This window comes from Ceratotherium simum, chromosome X (genome assembly GCF_057802395.1).
Source record: "Ceratotherium simum simum isolate JZ-2026a chromosome X, ASM5780239v1, whole genome shotgun sequence".
Lineage (NCBI taxonomy): Eukaryota > Metazoa > Chordata > Mammalia > Perissodactyla > Rhinocerotidae > Ceratotherium > Ceratotherium simum.
The window spans coordinates 35,563,772-35,588,788 of NC_141940.1; the positions used below are offsets into that span (position 1 = coordinate 35,563,772).

The 25,017-nt window shown below is 38.0% G+C and overlaps 1 protein-coding gene across 4 annotated transcripts in view; it reads left to right on the top strand.

The window, feature by feature from the left end:
* Nucleotides 1–25,017, top strand: part of AMOT (angiomotin) — a 223,458-nt gene that overhangs the window by 110,666 nt on the left and 87,775 nt on the right. Inside the window, exons 3-4 of one of the 4 annotated variants that reach the window (XM_087426681.1) lie at nucleotides 19,845–19,923; nucleotides 20,162–20,391. The exons of 2 other annotated variants lie outside the window; for them this stretch is intronic. The gene's annotated coding sequence lies outside the window, so the exon portion shown is untranslated. The remainder of the gene's footprint in view (nucleotides 1–19,844; nucleotides 19,924–20,161; nucleotides 20,392–25,017) is intronic. One more of the 4 variants, XM_087426682.1, reaches the window with a different exon arrangement.

Consider the following 25,017-nt stretch of genomic DNA (forward strand, 5'->3'; position numbering starts at 1 on the left):
ACTAATCCCATTCATGAGGGCTCCTCTCTCATGACCTAATCACCTCCCAAAGTCCTCACTTCCTAGTACCACCATATTGGGAATTCGGTTTCAACATTTGAATTTTGGGGGACACAAACATTCATTCTACAGCATTGGACATCTTGAATTTTCATCACACTTGTAAACAGACCTTAAAATAAATGATATTCCAATCTAGAGAGCATACTACTGTTTCCTCACACTATTACTGAGAGATCTAATGGTTTGGCAAAGGCTATGTCTACACACGACATCAACATCCACAAGGAAACAATGTCACCAGCATTCAGGAAAGACAAAATGAAACATCACTTAAAAGTGAAATATCCTACAGTTCCATAACAAAATCAGCATTAATCATGTGTAGGTTCCCCAACACACTTTCCCTGAAGCAGAGATACTTTTTGTTTATTATTTTGTTAATAGGGAACATTGCTAAAGTTTTTCTACTGCCAGGCAGGTCATGTGTGAAAACTCCCAGACCCAGAGGCAGAAGGCCTGATTTCAGGGGCCTTTCCCCACTGTTGAGCAGTGGGATGGCAGGGTCCTTCTGCAAAATGAAAAATACTACTTCTGAATGGGCCCATTTGGACTGGTAAAAAATCCAGCAACTTCTTATGTCTGAGTCCTTATAGAAATTGTTTTACTTTTTATTCTTTCAGTTGGTTAGTTTCCATTAAACTTGCCATGCCAGGCGAGATGATTACTTTAGAGGCAGTCTCAGAAAATAGGTAACCCTCCATGTCATGCTACCTTCTTTCCCAGAACTGCTTCAGATGCCTTGCAGCAAACATGTCTTTCTTCCAGCTAACTGATGGGAGCATTTCCTTTTGAGCCAGATGCTGTATTATTAATTTGTTGGAAGACACACTATTATTAGCAAGACTGGCCTTACACAAAGATGGGGTAGGCAGCCTTTTAGTGTTATTTCAGGGACAACAGGAAGGTGGCCTTTGCCAAAAATATCTCTCCAGCCTGTTCTCTGAGGCTTAAAATCATTTAATGAGGACTTTGCATTCTCTTTCAGAATTAGAGATAAAGATGATAAATCAAATAGTCTTGGGAGAGAGAACTGGGCTCCCATAGCATTTGGCTCATATCTCAATAATAGCACTTAACTATGTTGCTTTATAATTTATCTGTTTGCTTGTCTGTCTACCCCCACGAGGTTGTGAATTCCTTGAGGGCAGTGACTATGCCTCACTCATCTCTGACTCCTCAAAATTTTTACCAGTGCCTGGAAGAAAGTAAATACTCAGTAAACCAAATGGCAAAGGAATAAATTAATGAATGAGCAATCTTATATTTACCATGGTGACTAAAGGACTGAGAAGAAAACCTTTCCTGGGAATAGGGATGGAGGAGAAGACAAAAACACTATCAGGGCCCCAAAAGAGGTATAGGGAGATAATAATGACAGTCATGACTATAGAATACCTAATTCAGGATTACTTCGTCCATTTACTTTTCAAGGCACTACACCTGTGCCATTTGATTTAAGAAAAAAAGTTAAAACCAATGTCTAAATGCTTCATTTCTCAAGAAACCAGAAAGACCTAGCTGAGTTTTCCCCCAAGGATTGAGCTTTGCCGATCCTTTAGAAAATTAGCTCTCGCTGCAGGAAGTGATTTGTGAGCAGTTTGACAGAAGACTAACAGTAAAGTCAAACCCCGTATGAAATGAAACGTTGCCCAAAGTCCTGATCTGTATTTGGAAAATTAAAAACCCCAGCCCGGCTGGTTAATTCTTATGTTCTAACTGTCTTTAGAACAAGATGCATGTTGCTCAAATGATCCAATTGTAAAAATCAGGAAGGTTTATGATATGATATTTTTATACAAACCAGAAAAAATAAAAAAAGAAAACTCTAACCACTAAATTTTCAGCTCTTAAAAACTACCAAATAATTCATTCACTTTGCAAGTGTTTATTGAGCTCCTACCATGTGATAGGCTCTGTGCTAAGTGCTGGGCATATAATAGTGAGCAAGACCAACAAGGTTGTGTCCTGCCACAGACTATCTTGCCACACTTCTGACTCCCAATCCATGTGTGAGCTTGATCCTTCCTGAGCCTGGGTAAGAAGAACGAGGTGGTAGCTGGAATAAGTGCCAGGAGTGTCTGTTCTTTTATCAAAATAGCTGCCACTAATTAGCTGTGTCATTAGGAATCAGCCTTGGTCAGGAAGAGCTTAGAGGTCTTTGAGAGATTCTTTAATTCAGACAGAAGAACCTCTGATTCTCTGCTCAAGGCCTACATTCCAGTCCTGGCTCTATCATTACCTTCCTGTGAGATGGAAGGCAAACCAGTTAAACTCTATGTACCCATTTCTTGCAAGGCAAAGTAAGAATCTTCTTTCCTGCTATTTCTATACCATAAGATGATTTTTATTATAATATTTATATTAATAAATAATAATAATAATAGTGCACATTTGGGCACAGCTAATGTGTGTCAGACATGTGCTAAGCCCTTTTACACAGTCTTATTTAATGCTTTCAACACTATGAGCTTACTTCTGCTATTTTCAATTAGTTTACAGATGGATACCCCAGCCCCAGCCAGAGAGGCTAGGTATTGCTTACAGTCACATACTAACTGAGAGATGGGATTCAAGCTCAGATCTGTCTGACTCCAGAGTCTGGCCTAGATGTAAAAGTCTACATATGACTTAGCTAACTCCAGTCTAATGTATTAAATAGCTATCAACACCTTAGTATTAAATAATTTGTTATATCCTTTGCTATGGAACCTGAAGGAAAAAAAATGAGTTAATCATACCATATTTGGTGTTCTAGACCTATCCCTCCTCCTTCAACTTACTCTAAGCTATCATTGGGAAAGATCTGATCACAAAATTCACACTAAGACACTATTGCCTGATAAATAATTTTCTGTGTTATCCTTCTAAGGGTCATTAAATTATAACAGGAGATATGAGCCACAGAAATTGTGAAGAAGGCATTTTAAAATTGAGAGTCCCTTTTAATACTCCATGTAATACAATCATAGGCAATCGCTTATTCAGCCTATACATAGAACCAACATTGCAAAGCTTTACTATAATTATTTGCACAAGCTGGGACAATGACTACAGATCAGAATCTAAGAGCATGGTTAGAGGTCTGCTATTCTAGAGCCATGCCTAATCTGTTTATATAGGAAACTTTTCTTGAGCATCTACTGTGTGTGAAGCATTTTTACAAGCAGAATTTCATTTGATGCCCATAGCTACCCTGTGAGATAGGTATTATTATGCTCGATTTGGCAGATGTATTAATTGACAATTAGAAAGGTTAGCCTAATTTGTCCAAGGTAACACAGCTAATAAATGTACAAAGCAAAATCATGAACTCTCTGGTATATATGGTTGGTTTCCTAGCCAACAGTCATTTCTCATTCTTTCTCTCCTAACAGATCCCCAATATTGTTCTGAAAGCAATATGTCCAGACTTAGAGGGTGAATCATAAATAATTTAAGTCAACAATGGAAATCCGATACCCCTTTGTCAGTGACTAAAAATTGTCTGGGGCTTCTGAAAAAGGAGGAGGCTCTTTTGGTGCCACTGTTGCCCTCCTGCATCCTGTGTTAGACACTGTAATGTATGATGTGATACTGGGAGCTACAGCAGCCATTTTCAGACCATGAGGAAAGACACCACTGACTCACTGAGGAAGGCAGAGTGGAAGGATCAAAGCAGCCTGGCTCCTTAATTACATTGTTAAGATGTCAGATCAACTCTGGGACCACATCCTTGACTGCCCTGTGGTTCAGCTGCTATTAATTAGGTATTCTATTATTTGCAGCCAGAAGCATTTTTTTCTTTTTTCTTTCTTTTTTTTTGGTGAGGAAGATTGGCCCTGAGCTAACATCTGTTGCCAATCTTCCTCTTTTTGCTTGAGGAAGATTCGCCCTGAGCTAACATCTGTGCCAATCTTCCTCTATTTTCTATGTGAGACACCACTGCAGCAGGGCTTGATGCGTGGTATGTAGGTCTCTGCCCAGGATTCGAACCTGAAAACCCCAGGCCACCAAAGCAGAGTGCACGAACTTAACCATGGCCCCCAGAAGTATTTTTAACAGCAGTACGAATACATGAAAAGAGTCAAATGAATGGTGTACCAATTAAGTGCTAGTTGAGAGCAAGAAGAGGGCCTGTAGGTTGAGTTTATCAGGGAGCAGTACACATAATAGGATGACTTGGAGATGGATCTTGAAGGATGGTGGATATTTTTAAAGATAGGAGGAAAAAAAGTATTTCAAGCCAGGGCCACATTTGTCTTATTCACTGTCATAACTCCAATTTCTAGCACAGTGCACAGCACATGGCAGGTGCTCAACATGGTTGTGAAATGACTTAATAAATGAGCAAAGACACAGGGGCAAGAAAGCATGGAGCATTTTAGACAGATAAGGAACAAGGAAAAGAGTGTATGGGATGGGCAGTGGTGGAAGCTAATGTAGGTCGCAGGCAGAGGATGGAGGGTTGAGGCTGTGTCTTGGGCAATTTGCCTCTTCCTTAACCATTCCTTACCTCGCCAATCCTACAATCATAACAAAATCAAACACGTGATTTGACATAGGACCTACAGTATATCAAGTGTACACTTGAGTGACAAAACAAATTAAAAGTCATGGGTCAGACGCATTTCTGGGTGGTCTGAGAAACCCAAATATCAGAGACAACATTAAAATAAAGAATTCAGTGCCTGGGAAGTACTTAACTCTGCCTCTCAGCCTAGATACTAAGCCCCAAGCCCCCACCCCAACAACATTTCTTGGAGACAAGAAATATGCCAGCTTTGAGAAAGGTTTTCTTTCTGCTACTTGATTACTTCTCTTCTGATAGCAATTTCTTAGAAAATTAGCTCTGACACCCTTAACAATATTCTTTTGTAGTTGCCATATTAGGTGCTCTGGTCTAAGAGACCAAATGATTTATCAGGAGCTATTACTTGCAGCTGAAAATTAGGATTAGCATATAAAGGATATTTTCTTCCCCAGTGCAGTCAATAGAGCTAATTTTATAATGTAAAATGACATATAAATGTAGTATAACAAACATCATCTTGAATGACATGTGCAAACTGCAGGAAAAGAAAGATTATGATTGAATTGGAATGCCATGAGACGGATCTAATCCTCAGCAAGTAAATTTTGTCCCTTACCATTTTCTAACCCCTGACTCTACTCCCCACTTCACACCATCCTACTCTCTCCCTAGAATCCTGGCTCGGGAAACAGTCTGAAACTTGCCCATGGCGAGAAACCAATGACTGATAATAACAACAGCTACAATTTAGTGGGTGATTTTCATGTGCTAGGTACTGTTCTGAGTGCTTTGCATACATTATCTTATTTAATACTCACAACCCTATGAAACAGGCATAATCCAAATCTCACATTTTATTTATTTATTTTTTGTGTGTGTGTGAGGAAGATCAGCCCTGAGCTAACATCCATGCTAATCCTCCTCTTTTTGCTGAGGAAGACTGGTTCTGAGCTAACATCTATTGCCAATCCTCCTCCTTTTTTTTTTTTTTTCCCCCAAAGCCCCATTAGATAGTTGTATGTCACAGCTGCACATCCTTCTAGTTGCTGTATGTGGGACGCCGCCTCAGCATGGCCAGAGAAGCGGTGCGTCGGTGTGTGCCCAGGATCCAAACCCAGGCCACCAGTAGTGGAGCACACGCACTTAACCGCTAAGCCACGGGGCCGGCCCAATCTCACATTTTATAGTTGAGGAAAGAGAGGCTGAGAGAGGCAAAGCAACTTAGCCAGTATCACTCAGTAAGTGGCAGGGCTTGTATTTGAACCCAGGCATTCCAGATGGAGCACCCATTAGCTTACCTACCATCCTATGCTATCTCCCTCCTACATTTGTTTTGCTTTTTTTTAATGTCAGAGATAAAACCTTAGAATAAAGAAAGAAAATTCCTTAGGTTGAATATCAAGTATCAGGTGTAAAGGAGGGTATAATTGATTTGGTAGTCTAGCCCCTTTCAGTCCATGTTGAGTATGCCTGAACTCAAAATCCCCAGACTGAGGCCACAATTTCAGTTTTTGTTGAGTTATTTTTTCAAAAAGATCATTTGGCTCTTGAAATCAACCACAATAATTTGATTGGTGTTGCTGTGATCCACCTTCCCATACAACCTATCAAATTACTTGTGTGTTGATTGGGTTTGAGTTCATGCTGATTTAACAAGAGAGTTTGCAGCCTAAGGTTATTTTTATGCCATATCCTCATATTTTTATGTTTATTTTTATTCTTCTTGAGTTTCTTTTTCTAACAACTTGACTCCTTGACTCTGTTTCCCAGTGTTTGTCTAACATGTAGACAGTATAACCCAGACAGAAATAGGTCTCACTACAGTACCACTGCACAAGGAGTACTTTTAGCTCGTCTGCCCACATTGTGGAAAAGAATCCTCATTACAGTTCTCAAAGGAGAACACCAGTTCAAATACATCAACAATAATAGACAAAATTCTTAAATCATGACCTAGAGCTTGAAAAGCTTACCCTACATAATGAACTATGTGTATAATTTATTAACCAGTTAACTTTAGCACGAATATGTACACACAAACATACAAATAATTCCAAGCATCACTAAGAGTAATTTGGGTATTGACTTCCTTCCAGCCCTTTCTTAGGAATTCATGAAACCCTTAGCCAAAATGCTCTGTCCTACTTCTAGCCCAAGTCGTCTTCATCTTTTGTTATCCTGTCCTCATTCATGATCTGTGCCCTCATTTCCTAATATCAAAACAAATATGCAAATTTCAAATGATTCTCAATCTCTCTGTATGCAATTATTCAAAAATCAAACTTCTAAAGCCCTTATTTCCAAACTTGGCTGATCTTCAAATCTATTAAATCAGAATCTTAGGGTAGTGAAGCCTAAATGTGTTTTTTAAAGCAACCCAGCAGATTCAGCCAGGTTTGAGAACCATTGAATTAAGTACAATTTTCATCAAATGTATTTCTATAGCTCTTGCTTTCTATTTACTACTGCAATGATTTTTATAAATGTTCAAAGAACTAAAAATGGCAAGACTTTTCCAGCATATGCTCTGTTAAATGTTATCTCCAAAACTGAAGAAGAAATACTTTCTTCTCTCTGTGCTGTGGTGGAGTAAAATCTCTGTAGGGCACCATTTCCCAAACCATAGTCCACACAACACTAATGTCCTCCAGAATGTTAACAAATATTCCTCACTAACAAGCAAAAAAAGTTCTGTGGTCAAATGAGCTTGGGAAATGGTGGGCTAAAGAAAGGTAAAGAAGTTTCCTTATTGGAGTGATTCTCAACAGTAATAATAGGCTAATATTCAGGACAAATGTCCAAAAGAAGTTTCAGTGTATAGTATTTCCTAAATTAATTTTTTATTGTGTTAAAAAACATAAAATTTACCATCTTAACCATTTTTAAGTGTACAGTACATTGGTGTTAACTATATGCACATTGTTTTGCAACAGATCTCTGGACATTTTTCATCATGCAAAACTAAAACTCTATACCCATTGAACAATTTCCCTTTTCTCCCTCCCCTCAGCCACTTGCAACTACTATTCTATTTTCTGTTTCTAAGTGTTTGACTACTTTTGATACCTCATATAAGTGTAATCATACAGTATTTGTCTTTTTGTGCCTGGCTTATTTCAGTCAGCATAATGTCCTCAAAGTTCATCCGTGTTATAGCATATGACAGGATTTTCTTCTTTTTTAAAGGCTGAAAAATATTACATTGTATGTATATACCACATTTTCTTTATCCCTTGATCCATTGATGAACATTTATGTTGTTTTGATATCTTAACTATTGTGAATAGTGCTGCTATGAACATAGGAGTGCAGGTACGTCTTTGAGATCCTGACTTCAATTCCTTTGGATAAATATCCAGTAGTGGGATTTCTGGATCATATAGTAGTCCTATTTTTAATTTTTTTCAGGAACCTCCATACTATTTCCATAGCGGCTGCACCATTTTACATCCTTTCCCAAATTAATTTTAAACGTGGAAATGTTTTCTCTTGGAACGTTTATTAACATCTCATGGAAAATCAGAATACCAAAGGATATAGTTTGGGAGACACTAGTATAGGGTGCCCCGGCTTTTGACAAGGAAAAGAACAACTTCTAGGCTGAGTGCTACCTCAGACAGTATTCTTCCATTATGGTAGATACATTCTGTGTTTGTTTAGCTATCAGACTTCCTGTCTTTGGGAAGCTCACAATCATTTAGGGGAGAAAGAACTCATTCACATTTAACAATTAGATAAACAAAAGTATGTACTCAAGGCTTAAATTTAAGAGATAAGTACATTCTTTTTAATAATGAAATAGTACAGAGAAGTTTTGTATTTAGGACACTTTAGCAATACTGATCTCATTTAAAGCCTCTGAATTTGCTTTGGCTTGTAGGAAAAAACAAGGACAGCTGGTCTTCATTATCTGAGTACCCATTATCCATGCCCCTGAAATTAAGAGGATATGAAGGGAGGCAAAAGTCATCATAACACAAATTATTCTCTAATGAACTGACCACCTATAAAATTAGTCTCTACTTAAGCATCTCTTCCTGCTTAGTATGAGCCTATGTTGATCAGTGTCTGGAGGACTTTCTGATATTGTCAGACAATACAACGCAAACCAATCTCAAAGTGAAATTGCAAATCTTGCAAAACATTCAGGATTGCATGTAGTTGATGAAAGTGGTGCTGAAGAGCTACTCTGATCATACGCAACACCACTGACAGCTGAAGATCTGGTAGAGTAAGACCAGTTAACAAATAAAGAAAAGAAAACTAACAAGGATGATACCAAGGTAGACACATCAAAAGAAAATGATTTAAATATCAAAGGTTTAGGAGAAGTCCTTGGAAAATTAATAAAGTCCTTGATAATTTTAGCCTTTTAAGCATTTTGTTCTAAAAATAGTGCAAAACTACAAGTTTGTGCAAGTTTTGTTAGATTTTGGTGAAATTAAACTTTCACATTTTTTGTTCCCATTTTATAAAAATTGGAATATTGTCACTATCAAGGTTTGACTTGTATAGACATCATCACTAGTCAAACAGAACAGTCCTTTATTCTGCTTGGAAAATTAGCCAAACACATTGCATCTTCTCAGCTATTTTGGGAAAGAATGGTTGCACTTGGAAGCTTTTTTATTTACTTCAGTTTGCAAATATTCTAGACATTTACAGGTGCCAAATATCTGAGCTCTAAATAAACATGGTAGCACTCTATGTCATTTATCTCCCTTTCCAGATGCAGTACCTGGCATAGCACTGAGCATTTAATCGGTGCTCAAAAAAAAAATTAAATTAATTTGAACCCCTTCCCTGAAGACTTACAATCAAGAAAGTTTAGCCACTTTGATTTCCCAAGCTTGAAAAACAAGTCCCTAAGCACTTACAGCTGGATACTTGTTCAACAAAGAACAGCTAGGCTCTCTCTCAAGATACAGTTATTATGAGGACTTTGTGGATGCTACAACCTATAAGGATGGAATCAGTGATTCCTGGACAATATGACAGTTTGAGTATGTAGATGGGGATACGCTTTAGTTTCCTTAGATAGATTCATCAAGGAACAAAGCATGTAATTTGTTAACTAAGATTAAAATTATGTAGACATAATCTGAACTGGAAAGAGCCAAAGGGTTATAACTTCTTTTCTATCTTTTCAGAACAGTCATGTTTTTACAAATACATGGTATTTAAATGTACTACTACTAAAGTAAAGTATTAAGTATCATTCATGAAGTACAACGAATGTGTTAATGTGTTTTTAAAAATTAAATATGTTTAAATTTATTTTACTCTTCCTGATTAAATGTGTGAAAGGACTTTTTTATCAGCAAACTTAGCACAGAGATTCATTATTACCATATTTACTTAAAAATTTCCCCCTTAGAGGAGGCATTTTTACCCATAATAGAGGAGAATATGAAGGTGAATTCTGAAACCACTGCTACTCCTAGAAGTATAATTTCCTCCATGGATAAGTTTTTAAAGGCATCTAAAGAGGCCTAAATGATGATTAAGTCATTTTCCTTTTACATTAAGAAGAGTTGTTTATCCCTTTTCAACTGTTCTGACCAAGCCTTCAGTGGGGTTACTGCTAGTAAACCTGATGCCTACCCAGAAGAGAAATAAGACAAAATAATTCATATATTTTTACTCATCACTGGGGAAGAGAAATTATAAGGGAAGGGAATTTTATGAGAAAAGGCAATAAGAATCAAAATTGCTTCTGCCTTCAATAAAGAATTGATGACTCCATTCATTAAATGTATGGAACATTCAGAGATGTTGATGTCTATGCTAGAAAGCTCTATTAAATATAGCAGTTCTCAAATTTTCTCATTCTTCAAGGAAAAACAAAGTTGCACCATCCCTACCCGCTCCATGTAGTTCCGCATCCCCTTCAACCCATCTGTATATCCACTCATGTAGTCAGAATCATTTATTGAGCAGCTTACTATTTACCTGCCATTTTAAACTGGGATTTTGAGATGGTTTAAAGATAATCAGTGTAGGGCCGGCCCCGTGGCTTGGCCGTTAAGTGCGTGTGCTCCACTGCTGGCGACCTGGGTTCAGATCCCAGGCGCGCACCGAGGCACCGCTTCTCCGGCCATGCTGAGGCCGAGTCCCACATACAGCAACTAGAAGGATGTGCAGCTATGACATACAACTATCTACTGGGGCTTTGGGGGAAAAAATAAATAAATAAAATCTTAAAGATAATCAGTGTACAGAAAATTTCAGATTCTCTAAGATATTCAAAACCTTTATGATGTCCAGAAAGTTTTTACAGATATTTCTTTCACAGGAGTTTCTTATTGCCTGATAATTTAGTTTCTGTTTCAGTTATTCAGAAGCCATCCAAAGTAAATGCTAATTGGAAAAAAAAAAGCATTAGACTTATATCTCTTTTTTGGTTTTGCTGTAAAAATATAATCCTGAGAGGAATATGTGCTCAGTGGGCCACATGTTGAAGAAAAAGAACATTCGTCAAGCTCATTTCCTGCAGAGAAAACCCTCCCACATCATTCAGTCCAGCCACAACATCTGGATAATTGGCTCCAGCCTGGTGGGAGCCCCCCCCGCCAAGATTTCTGGATAATTCTTGATCATTAGGCATGCAAACTCTCCTCAGCTTTTTTTTTCCTTTTCTCCTCGAATGTTTTTTTCCCTTCTGTCTTGTCTACTGTCTATAGTTTCAGCTGCTCACCAACTATTAAAGCATCTGAAGAAATTTGGGATAGTGCTGTTTGAAATAAGCTCTCTTTAAGAAAATACAAAACACCAGAAGTGATATGAAAGTTTCTTTTCCTTGTGGTGATGCAGATGATTTTCTCTCTCCTTCCTAGGCATTACTTCTAAGAGTTTAGTTAACTCAACTCTTCCTGTACAGCTCTTTAGGGCTCCAGAACGGAGGGGGAAAAATCCTTCTCCTATTGATCTTATAAAAAAGAAAACCCAATGCTTATCATTTTTAGATTGTCTAAATCATTAGGATCAGAATTTCCCATCAGCCCAGAGTATTTTTCTTTCTAGATTTAAGATGAAATTTAAAGTAGTTTCCAATCCTCATATAATTCTGACTAGCTTGTAAATTCCTTTAGTTCATAGGTCTTATTATAACCAGTACTTTACACAGTGTCACATAGTAGGTTTGCAATAGGCATTTATTGAATGAATGAAAGACTGACTTTATGATTAGGATTCATCTTGTGGAAGTGTTACAGCCAAAACTGATATTCAGCTGATATACACAGATACAGCCTTAAAAATTTTCAGGATTTGCAGAGTCACCTTTGTCTGCTGGTACTCATTGTGTTCTGGCTGTTAAATACTTTGAATATCTCTCTTAGAAAGAATGCCAAAGCACAAGAGAATTACATATATATATGTTTTACTTTAAACATGTTTTCATAGTGTTTAGAATCCAGGCCCTTCCTTCTGAGTAACAGTGACTGACTTTATCTGAGCTTGGAAGTGGTCAAGGATCAAGTAGAAAAGTGAAACTATCAGGAAAAAAATGGCAGGCAGTGTGTGTGGGATGAAATTATTGTATCATGCCTGGGTTTTAGAAATGGAGATTAGGATGTAGAGTTATGGTTTTCCAGAGGTGAAAGTGTCAGGGACACAGGAAGTCAGAGTTAGATTGTAATTTATAGGTCAAGAACAAGGGAGGTCAGATATCTGTTCAAAATCTTGTTTTCATTTCCTTTGGGTAAAGACCCAGAAGTAGAAATGCTTGATCATATGGCCGTTCTATTTTTAGTTTTTTGAGGATCTTCCATATTGTTTTCCATAGTGGTTGGACCAATTCACATTTCCGCCAACAGGGCACAAGCGTTCCCTTTTCTCCACATCCTTGCCAGCACTTGTTATCTCTTGTCTTTTTGATGACAGCTGTTCTAACAGGTATGAGGTGATATCTCATTGCGGTTTTGATTTGCATTTTCCTGATGATTAGTGAAATTGAGCATCTTTTCATGTGCCTGTCGGCCACTTTGATGTCCTTTTTGGAAAAATATTTATTTAGTTCTTCTGCCCCTTTTTAAATTGGATTGTTGTATGCCCATCAATGGATGAATGGATAAAAAAGATGTGGTAAATATACACAATGGAATATTATTCAGCCAAGAGAAAGAAGAAAATCCTGCCATTTGTGGCAACACAGATGGATCCTGAGTGCATTATGCTAAGTGAGATAAGTCAGACAGAGAAAGACAAGCACTGCATAATATCATATATATGGAAACTAAAAAAGTCAAATCTGTAAAAAACAGAGAGTAAAATGGTGGCTACCAGGGAATGAGGGGTGGGGGGGAAGATTGATATTGTTTAAGGGTACAAACTTGCAACAAGTAGTAAATAAGCCATGGAGATCTGATGCACAGTATAACGAATATAGACAATATTGGACTCTAATTGTGTAATGTGATAAATGTCACTACAACAGCAATTATATAAATGCATCAAAGTAACACATTGTATACTTTCAATTTACACAATGTCATATGTCAAATTTATTCCACAAAAAAAAGTACATGGGAGGACAGATGCACGGGCTAAAACAAGATAGACCACAAGAGGCCCACCCTGTCCCCGGCAGAAAGTTCAGCTATGCTGACACACAGCACCCACTCTTTATCAGCCTACATCAGGCTAACCAATTATTGCCCCATCAGACTACACCTCCACTTGGGCCTTACTTCTCAAGTCTAGACTGCCAGCTAAATAGAAAGTTTCAGCTTGTGCCCTTCAGGGGCTACTAATCTTCCTCTTCCAGGAAGCAAGGCAATGTTTTGTGTAATGTGTGTGTTTTGTGGGGAAGGGATTGCACTCTGGTGGTAGGTGAGTGTTGTTACTTTACATGCTGAGTGAAGTCAAGTGTGCCAAGATATTCCATTTTACCTTGAAATAGACTTTTAAAATGCTAGACAGACTCATGCAGTGTTCTTGACCATTTGTAGGTCCCAAAGATATGCCATTTTAATATCTCTCATCTTACTAACTTTACCTGAGATTAATATATGGTGTAAAATTGTCAAAGTACTAAAGAAGTACATTTACACCCCTAATTCAGAAATGTAAATACCAAAATCCTAATCAACAGCTCTCAGTGCCTAGAACCCTGAGTTGCACCATCAGACTCAATGTTGCTTAACGATTTCTTAAATAATATTCTACAGAATCACCTTGTATATGGAAGACATGGTAAAATTCTTAACTGGATTCAATTAGACATTTTTAATGGCCCAGAAAAAGGTTCTAGACAGTGAAACAGCATTGCTAAATGTCTCCTAAATCAAAAGAGCAGTTACCAATATTAATTCTACTCAAAATATGCAGACAGAGGGTTGTGACCAACTGAGTCAACAGAACGCAGGTGGCGCCTGCCCCCCTCAAATCTACAGGTCATCTCAGATATACCAACCTCCACTCTGGCTCTGGAGGTTTCTATTAACACTGTGCTTTCTGACTCAAGGTTATAGAGTGCAGATTCTCAAAGAGGAAGGGCCATTCTTGGAGTTGGCCATTCAAAATTCATTTTAAAATGTCCTAGTGGTATCATATAATCTCACGTTACCTTACTTCAGGTAAGCATTTTTGCTTTAAGGTAACAAAAGACAGAAGTTATAGCATATTCAGAGAGTTGAGAGCAAGACACCTCTGAATACTGCAATACTTGCAGCCATACTAAGCACTGGCCATGAGCGTAAGATGGCATGGCCCTAGCTTGTTAAAGACACTTTCTACAACTCTGTTTCAAAGGTTCTCCAAGGTTACTGACCCTTCAGGAGTAAAATAATAACAGAGTCAATGTGGTTGGAAGCTTCCCCATATATATGCAGTGTGGAGCCTCCACAGAGATGCTTGCACTTGTAACAGTAAGGAGGTGGTACAGAAACCTCTTAGGAAGTGACTAGGAAAACATTCATATCCTTAGAGGTGCTGGTTATAGGAAGTGATAAAAAATTTCCTAAAGTGTCCTCCAAAAGACTGAGAGGTTACAGGAGGTCCGAGCTACAGACACCATTTATATGTACTTATCACTCATCTTCTGCCAAGAACTTGAAGCCATAAGCATGTATAAAAGAAGAAAAAACAGTTTAAAGAAACAGGGCAAATGGAAAATGATAAAAGCCAGAGAGAAGAACAGCCACCAGAAATGTTTACCTATGGTCATATGTAGTTACTGAAAGTGGGCTTCAAATTTGGTTTTAAGCTATCTATTGGCTGAAGTGAAGAAGGAAACTTGATTAGTTATAAAACTCACTGTGGGAAGGAAATAACTATCTGAATGCAGCCTTTGCATTTATGTGCTTGAAAGTTAAAATTGTATCTGTACATTGATATGATGTGGTAGCATCTGAGCCTCAGGAACTCATACCCAAAGGGCTATAATAATAGCCTCCATCCTAAATGTACTGAACACAAAGGACAAAGATGTTAAAAAGTAATTTAAAATACATGAAAAATAAGCTTGTTGATGAATGAATTCTCAAAAATCAAAACATCTTGCTTTATAAAAAAACAAAAAATCTTGAAACTCTCAGCAAGCAAAATATAGATTTTAAACCACAAATTGAAGTTTGTAAAGAATTATTTTGCTGCCACAGAGCAGAATGTAAGGGAAAAATCATGAAGAACTGCAAGGAAAAAAATCAACTTTTGTTATAAAGTGGCCACTACAAAAGCTATAGGCTATCCCAGAAGTGAAGGAAGCACCAAGTATTAAACCTGATCGAGACCTAAAATGGCAGGACTCACAAAAATTGCTCCACTGAAGCAAAAGGAAAGAGACCCTGAGGATGAAACTAAATGTTAAAAGCCCTTTAACTCTCTATTATACTTCCTGAAAATCCTCCAGTGCCACAAAGAAAAGAAAGCAATATTCCTTATGGGGCTACTACAGCTGTGGAAGCAGAAACACCTAGAAATTCTAAGCAACTTCTTCTAATAGAAACATCCTCAGACTAGGATAGTCCCCCTCCCACCCGTACGCACTCTTGCTGATTATAAAATAGTATTGTGGGGCCGGATGGGTGTTGTGTATTTTAGAAGCCTACTGTAATTTATTTGTATGCTAGAGGAGATGAGAACTACATGATTGCGCAGTTCTTTGCTGCAGCAGAGTTCTATTGCTGAAACCTCCTCAGCTTCTGTTGCAAGAATCCCAAAACACTGAGGAAAATGGACCAAATCAAGTTGGAATTTTTGGCTCGAATTCAATCCAATTGCTCTCATGCAGACATATAGTGAATCTTTCTTTTCTGAAAAAAATAACAAGGCAAAAAAATTAAAACAGAAAAACAAAAAAACTTACCAAAAACCCGTTTAACGAAGGCTGATTAAATTCAAACCCTGGAATCCACAGGGCTACAAATGTGATAGTGACATTTGCAAGGTGTGTGCCTATAAAACAGTAATTTACACATTTGAATTATTGGCATGATAACACTAAACCACATTTTCTCCTATATTTAAAATGTTATTGCCTTAGTGTTGAGAGAGTAAATGAAATAAAACCAATTATGGTCTGTCAAAGTGACTATTGATAATAACAAACATTCTTAGAACTCGACATGATTTTACACTATTTTTTTAAGAGTGCCACTTGGTTCTTAAAAGACTTTTATCTATATTTCCAGCAGCTTGAGTATTAATGACTTAATTTAAATTATTAGAAGTATACAAAATATTCTTAGGAAACAATTTCAGAACCCAAGGAATACATGAAACCCTTAGCCATAGGCTAAGGCCAAATGGCCTACTCCTCCACCCCATAGATCAGAGATAGAGCATTCTGTAGAGTTGTTCCCAATCTTTCCTGTTCAAATCCCTAGCCCCACCCATCCTCTCCAACACTAAGGATACTTAGACCACCTGAAGTGAGATCTCTGTCTCCTCCTGTCTATCTCCAAACCTCACCTTAGCCACATTTCCCTTTTCTAAATCATAATATTTTTAGGGGCCGGCCCCGTGGCATAGCAGTTAAGTGTGTGCTCTCCGCGGCTGGCGGCCCGGGTTCGGATCCCCGGGCACACACCAACGCACCGCTTGTCAGCCCATGCTGTGGTGGCATCCCATATAAAGTAGAGGAAGATGGGCACGGATGTTAGCCCAGGGCCAGTATTCCTCAGCAAAAAGAGGAGGACTGGCATGGATGTTAGCTCAGGGCTAATCTTCATCACAAAAATTAAAAACAAATAAATAAATCATAATATTTTTATATTGCTACCAATCTTTTCTTCCTCCCTCTCAGAGGATGAGGTGCTCCACTTGTACTCTCTTCTTCCCATCCTATTTCTCCATCCATCCTTGGTCCATCATTCACCCCTTCTCTTGGGGTATCTTCAATCTCTCCCTCTCTACTGCTGTCTTCTCTCTCCATAAAAACATGCCCAGTTCTCTTCTCACCTCCACACTTTTTTAAAAGACCTTTTATTTACCCTGTGACTTCTTTCAGTTACAGTCTTAATCCTGCCACCTGTGTTATAACAAATAAATGTAAATATTGATAAAACTCAATCCTTGCTATCAAAAAGCAATCTAACAAAAATGAACAGATTTCTCAACCTAATCATCTTTGATTTCTCTACAGAAGTATTTGAAACTGTTGACTATCCCTTCTAAGAGATATCCTCTCCCTCGCATTTTCTGGTGGTGTTCTGGTTCTACTTCTCCAACCCCTCCTCTGTTGGCTTGGCTAGCTCTTTCTCTGACTCCATAAATGTGGGTTTTCTCTAAGGTTCAAACTTGAGGTCCTTCTCTCTTTCTACACTCTTTCCCAAGGTATTCTCTTTCTTCTTTTATCTTCAGCTCTCACCTCTGTACACATTTCTCCTTAGTCTCTTTCTCTACAATTTAATTGCTGTCCTAATACACCACTGTACAGTAGTCCCCCCTTGTCTGTGGTTTCGCTTTATGCAGTTTCAGTTACCGTGGTCAACCGTGGTCCAAAAATATTAAATCGAAAATTCCAGAAATAAAAAATTCATAAGTTTTAAATTGCGTGCTCTTCTGAGTAGCATGATGAAATCTTGTGCTGTCCCCTCCATCCCACCTGGGACATGAATCATCCCTTTGTCCAGTGTATCCACTAGACGTATATACACCACCTGCCCATTAGTCACTTAGTAGCCGTCTGGGTTATCAGATCAACTGTCATGGTATTGCAGTGGTTGTGTTCAAGTGACCATTATTTTACTTAATAATGGCCCCAAAGTGCAGGAGTAGTGATGCTGGCAATACGGATATGCCAAAGAGAAGCCAAAAAGTGCTTCCTTTAAGTGAAAGGTGAAAGTTCTCGACTCAATAAGGAAGGAAAGAAAACTTATGTTGCAGTTGCTAAGAATTATGGTAACTGTTCTATTTTATTATTAGTTATTGTTGTTAATCTCTTACTGTGCCTAATTTATAAATTAAACTTTACCGTAGGTATGTATGTGTAGGAAAAGACATAGAATATACAGGATTAAGTACTATCTACGGTTTCAGACATCCACTGGGGGTCGTGGAATGTATCCTCTGCAGATAAGGGGTAGGAGGACTACTGTATGTTTAAAACAAATTGCTGGATAACACTACAGAATATTTTACCAGCACATTAAACTCAATCTGCCAAAAACAGACTCACCATTTTTTCCTAACAAACCAGAAGCTCTTCTTTCAGACTTCCTTCTATCTGATAATAAAAATCTTAAAAAATAATAGTAACAAAAAAAATAATAATAGAAAACATTTATTGAGCACTATGTGCCAAGCACTATTGTAAAATGATTTTCATTTAACATCACACACATCTCAACCTTACAGAATAGACACTGTTATTATCATTATTTTACAAAAAAGGAAACTGAGACTCTAAAGATTAAATAACTTGTACCAAGTTAACAGCAAGTAAATGAGGGAGGCTGACTTCAAACCCAAACACACTAGGCTAAACTATTAAGGACAAGTAATCCAAGCAGCAGGAATTTGGATTTTAAAAAAAAATTACTTCTCTGTAATGAAGAAACATCATTTTCAAACAGTCCATTTTGCTCATGGCCAAGGACATCATGACCCAGCAGCTGGAGTTATGAGAAGTTGACTGGAGAAAGGAAGGCTGTGATACTGTTTTCTTCCTTTAATGGGTACCAGTGAGACATTAAACATCTCCTTTATTGTACAATATAATTGCCTCTGAGTTCATCCATTCATTCATTTGTTTACTACACATTTGTTAAGTAGCTCCTATGAGCCCAAATGGAACTAGAATTTGAGGTCAATATGCAATTTGCCATGAAAACATGAAGAAACAAACAATTGAGGGAGTGGGAGACTCTTTTATAAACAGAGTGCTTTTGAATTTTCATGACCAATAAATACTTTTGCACAGTAACTCAATGACTCTGCTTGTACCCTTTGATCATAAGAGCATTAAAAGACGGCCTTTTTATGTCAATAGAAGTAATGACATACGAGCCTAACAAGAAATGTCTTCACATTTGTCCTTCTCACATGGGGAGGAGAAGAAATACATTGAGATTTATCCAATCTATGTATATCCCATACCCATTCAGTACTCACAAAAGCCCCAAGGGAATGGATCAAGAAGAACAAACATATCTTGACTCAACTAAGTTGCACAATGATGATGATAATTCATATTTACATCGACACTCCAAACTTCAAAGTATGCTCACAAAGAGACATCATTTCACTTTATATAAAAGAAAACACAAGGTTTGCCTTCAGCAAAATAGTAAACTGTACTAAGTGTATCTTTTAGGAATCTATCCAGGCCCCCCAAGTTATACCCTCAAGCTCTACCCCTACACCCTTCTGCCATGTTCTTCTCGTTCTACATATCCTCTGGATTTTTTTTTTTTTTTTTTTGTCCTATGGCCAATCACCTAACCTAGAAGAATAAGTCTTTAAGAGAGAACATACCTCAATACTTAATTCACCGAACAAACATTTATCAAACTCCTACTATGTGCCAGGCACTATGCTAGATGTTGGGAATAAAATTGTTTGCAGAAATATAGTGCATTCCTTAATTGGGGTTGCTCCACCACCAACACAGAACACTACAAATTGGACAAGAGGTAAGTGTCCTGACTCCATTTTATCAGTTCTTGTATCAGATTTGTCCCTTCCAACTCTGGTTTTTGTTTGCTCCTGTTCAGACTTAGAGACACAGTTTTTTGACTTAGGTTATCAGAGCTTGGTTCATCAGCAACTCTACTTTTACACTACATCCAGTCTTTGTCACCCTGTATCCTGTCTATACTATTCACAGAATCTGCCAATCTGGCTTTGCTATTTCTACCTCAGCAGGAAGAGCTTAACTCGTCTGCAATCCCACTATGGAAACTAAGGTAAGATCCCAGCCTCCTTTCTTTGAATTCTTGATCTTACATCTCTCTTTTATTCTATTATCCTCTCATCCATATTGGTCTCATTTTCCCCTTCCGTGCCTCTTGCTTCACCCTCTTTGTCCTCTAGCCTGCACCCTTTAAAACTCTGGTAATCTGCCCTGGCAATCTCCCAAGTCACTCTATAATAAGGCCTGAAAACCTATAACATATTTCTTAACGGATTGTGCATATTTTGCAGACTTCCTGCATCCCAAGGCTGACATAGTTTTCATGGAATCCAGCTTGCCCTACCAAAGAGACCTATTTCAGTGAAGTCATAAGACTCTCTCAAAACCAACCGATCATCTCTGGAATGTCAGAATCTTCTTGAGTAGTCAGCCTTCTTAAAAACATCATCATGATGGGTCATTTGCTCTTCATGATCACCATTTTTTTTGACCAACTATCCAAGCTTCCTGCTTGGTAGAGGTAAGGCTTTGGATTCTGGTCCTCTCCAAGCGGTTTTGAAAGCCTACCAAATTTCATGACATAAGAAGATGCCCATATTGCCTCTGTGGAAGGCTAGACCCTAGTCTTCAAACATCCCTTAGAAACAATGTAATGTAGTAGAATGAACAATGGATTGGATGTCAGAAAATCTGGGTTCCTTTCCTTGCTATGTCACTGATTTACTTGGAGACCTTGGACAAGTCCTTTGTGGCAGACTTCTGGTAACACACACACAGAATGTAGAGGCCATTCTAGGTTAGACTATGGTTGTTTCCAGCTCATGATGTCCACAAATCTATTTCTGTAGCCCCTGTAACCAATAAGATAGATTTCTGTATTCATTTTATTCTATTCGAAAAGCCACATAATGTTTATGGTTTCCTAGACCATTATGGCTATGCTGGGTAAAGCTACATAAAAACAAATAAACAAAACAATCAGGATAATATGCTAGCTGCAGGTGCTTCTGTTTCACATTCAGACACAACCAAATTCTAGAATAGCCGAGTTCGCAGTGGTCAGTGTCATGGAAACCGCCGCCTGGGAGTGTTACAAGAATCACCAGTAAACTGAAAGCACTGTTGCTGGTTGAGGAGCTAGAAGTGGAGAGGCCTCTGTGCAGATGAGTTTCCTCTTTTAATTGAACCACTCCAGTAGCAGGAACCAAACTGCTACTCCCTTAGACATTTAAATGACATTCATACTTTAGTGCTTGAACATCAGCTCTGTGAACACCTAAAACGGGGCTAAGTGAAAATTGGATAACATTTGGCTGACATTGTCATTGGCCTTTCTGTAATGTCAAAGATGGATTTGCATAATTATGCTGAAAGCTAGGAAACTGCATACAGCAGGAGGTTTCCTGGCTGATGTTAGGTTTTAGTCATGCTCCAGCTGTGACTCAAGACGAAGAAAATCTCTCAGAAATGAACAGAGTGCACACTTTCGAAGACAGCATAGTAACAGCTTAACGAGAGTTTAACTTGCATACTGATTTCCAAGGTATAATTAAGATAGGCCTGATAAGCAACTGATTGACTGAACAACCTTTTGCCTGGCATCAAAAGGGTTTCAGAGAAGAAAGAGTCCAAGCGATGTTACCTCATAAACCTCTTCTTGATTAAAATTCTTTTAAGCTGGCCAGATGCCTGATAGAAGCAAACTTTTAAAGACTGCCACTGTAACAGGTGTGTGTAATTGTGCGACCCTGTCTTTCCAAGGTCACTGCAGTCATAAAATGTCTCTTTTGAATGTGTCTACAGGGGAAAATGCTGAAGTAGATGAGGCCTCGTTAGTCTCCAACTTTTACCCCTTCATGGGGCACTTAATAACCTCAGGCTCTCTTTCCCCAAATGCTTTTTCATGATCCAACCCTGCTCTCACGAAAGGATTTGAAGCCTCTTAGCCTAGAGGATCACTTCTCTTAGTCTGTCACGACTAAGGTCCTGAAAGACCTTAAGAATTCTGAAGCTCCAACTAAAAGGAAACATTCAGATTGCAGTCAACTAGTGGACAGACACATTTCTGAGGGCAGCCGGCTTACTTGGCACTTGAGAAATCATAGCATTTGGATCAGCATTAAGATCAACTTTCCAAAGGAATATTTTCATGGAAATCTAACAATATATTTTACAGTGAGATTTTACGGCTTACAAAGCCTTATATGCTTTTCATATAATATAATATGTTATATGTTTTTCATTCTCCCACTGATTAAAAGGATTTCTATACAACATCTGCATTTCACTACGGAATTAATAGATGTCTAGGGTTATTTCATGGGGCAAAGCAAAGATAAGAAGTAATCCTTTTTCATTCGCTCACATTACTTAGTAGGTTCAAAATGTGATTGTTTCTTTGGTTTTCCAGCTTATATGGCACTATTAAGCAGAATCTGCACATGTAGTTCTGCTCTGACCATGTTATCCTGTACTGTATAGGAAGAACTTTTACCAGACTTCAAATGCCACAGAGCATACCTTCCAGCTTATTTCTAGTTTGAACTGGAGGTTGCAGCTTCTGCACTTTGCTAAATGGCAATTTGCCCTGGAACAACCTCATAATCAAAGAGTAGGCAGATGGATTGATTAAGAATTTCTGATTTTTTTAAAGGATGAGAGCAAACGTCTAGCTTCTCTAATGCAAAAAGGCAGCAGCACAAACAAAAGCCATATCCATTTTAACAGATTATTATTATTAAAACATTGCACTTTTACAGCACTTTACGATTTACAAAGCCCTTTTACAACCATTATCTCATTTGATACCCACACCAACACTGTGGGACAGGTGTTCATTAATATAAGCATTTGACAGATGAAGAAATTCAGGCACAAAAAGGTTAAGTGACTTACCCAAGGTTGCACTGTGAGTTGGTATGCATAAGAATCAGTTGCCTTTTGTGTTAGATAAATGAGGAATGGAGGTATCTGAAGAACTCACAATTCTGTCCCCTCTGAGTCCTGATTGAGAGGAAAATCTCACAGCAATGTGTGGCAAGCTCATCTTTATTTCAACTAGTGTTTTCGGTATGTTAAACGTTGTGCAGGAGAAGCAGACATGCAGGTTGTTCAGTGAAATTGGCCTGAGGCAGATGTGAGAGCTAATGTTCAATAATGAGCTAATGCTCAATATCATGTGCCAAATAATCAATGTGCAGTGTGACTTAAGCACCACAGAACACCCTAAGGTGTGAATTCGTTTGGATTTCATGATTGTTTATTTCCTGATAAACTTAGTAAATTAAAATCTACTCAAGCAAGTCAGGGAGTAATTTTCTTATGACATGATTTTTACCAACCATCAGCCAGCCTACCTAAAAAATGTCGAATGTTAGCCTGAGTGAGAGACATCTCAAAACTGAGATATTCTGGGCCAGCCCCATGGCTTGGCGGTTAAGTGCTCGCGCTCCGCTACTGGCGGCCCCGGTTCGGAACTCAGGCGCGCACCGACGCACCACTTCTCCAGCCATGCTGAGGCTGCGTCCCACATACAGCAACTAGAAGGATGTGCAGCTATGACATACAACTATCTACTGGGGCTTTGGGGGGGGTAATAAATAAATAAAATCTTTAAAAAAAAAAAATCTGAGATATTCTGAGAAATCTATTGGAATTAATTTCCAAGACCTAAAATAGCCATGTTCCCCAATCTCTTTGGAGTCTAACAACAAATACCAATTAATGAGAACCCGAGGATACCTTCTGTTCCCCTTCCTGCTGAATTTTTTTCCAAAAAGGAAAGAAAAATGAAACGGAGGGTCTAGCATATTCTATGAAGGCAGGCTTTCAAAAATAAGAAATGGAAAGTTTGCAGCATTTGTAGCAAACTTTGCTTTCCTCAGAGGTGTTTTTAAGGTAACTTGATATTCTGTATTTTAAAGGCAATTTCTACAGGGGAAAATGAGGTTCATTGACCAAATTTTATTGTTGAAAATAGCTACTAAACCTGCTAGCTGAAATGTATTTATGTGAATAGCTGCACTTTGAAGAAAGTAATTACTACTTTTATATGTTTCCAGTGCCACTGCTCAATTCTCATTTTCATAGTTTAAAAAGAAAAACAGGTTTAAATAATGCAATGCTTATTAGCGTATGAATATGAACCTAATTGTCCCTTTTAGACTCTCAGAAGTAATTGGCAATGTCTTCTATGCAAGTGGGTTAAGGAATGTGCCATGTATGCAATTATAACTAAAAACTTTCATTTGGAAAATTGCAACCTTATCTTCATTGTCTTTTAGTAGCACAATAGCTGCCTGTCACTCTGCACTTTCCTTAGAGGATCTGTTGTAAGAATACGTGTAGAACAGTAAAAACAAGTATACCCAGTATGCTGAATTATAGCAGAGTCGTTCAGTGCCCTGTAGCACTCTGTAATATCACACATGCTCAGGTTGCATCTAACAAAACCAAAAGGATAGTTGAAAAATAAAAGTAAAATGGTTATTTGGCATGAAGTAGACCTTGAGATGACCCCCAGTTTTTCTTTTTATTGGATTCAGTTTCCTTTTCAACTGGACAAACCGATTCAGGAAGTGGCATAGCCTGAATGTTCTAGAAGTTTCTCAGAAATCTTTGCAGTGACCTTTTCTAAGACTCAATGAAAAATGTTTCCGCCTAACACTACAAGTTTCTTTTTCCTACCAGCTTAGAAAATGCCTGCCGCATTTCAAAACATGTGCCAGAGATTGATGAGATTTTAGTTAAATTTGCTTGATGATTATAAACACTCATTTCAAAAACACTAGGCTCATTTCTATACATGACTGCTCATCCTGTGAAAGTGAAAAATTCTCTTAAATAACCAAATTTCTTTTTGGCTGTGTATTGCCAAATACTGGTTTGCCCAATTGTGTTTGTTTGGTTTGTTGGATTTTTATCCAGAGTGACTAATCAAATTGCCATTTGATAGACCCCCATATATATGAATTTCAAAATATCCTTGCTATGCACACTTTATATGCCATAAAGCCAATTTTCAGTATATTTGTTTTATGTTATACTGACATCTATGGACTCCATAAGAGAAATTCAGCTTTTTAGAAAAAAATCTGTTCGCTGCTTATAAGCAACTTAAAATGGAACTCAACTATGTAGACTAAAC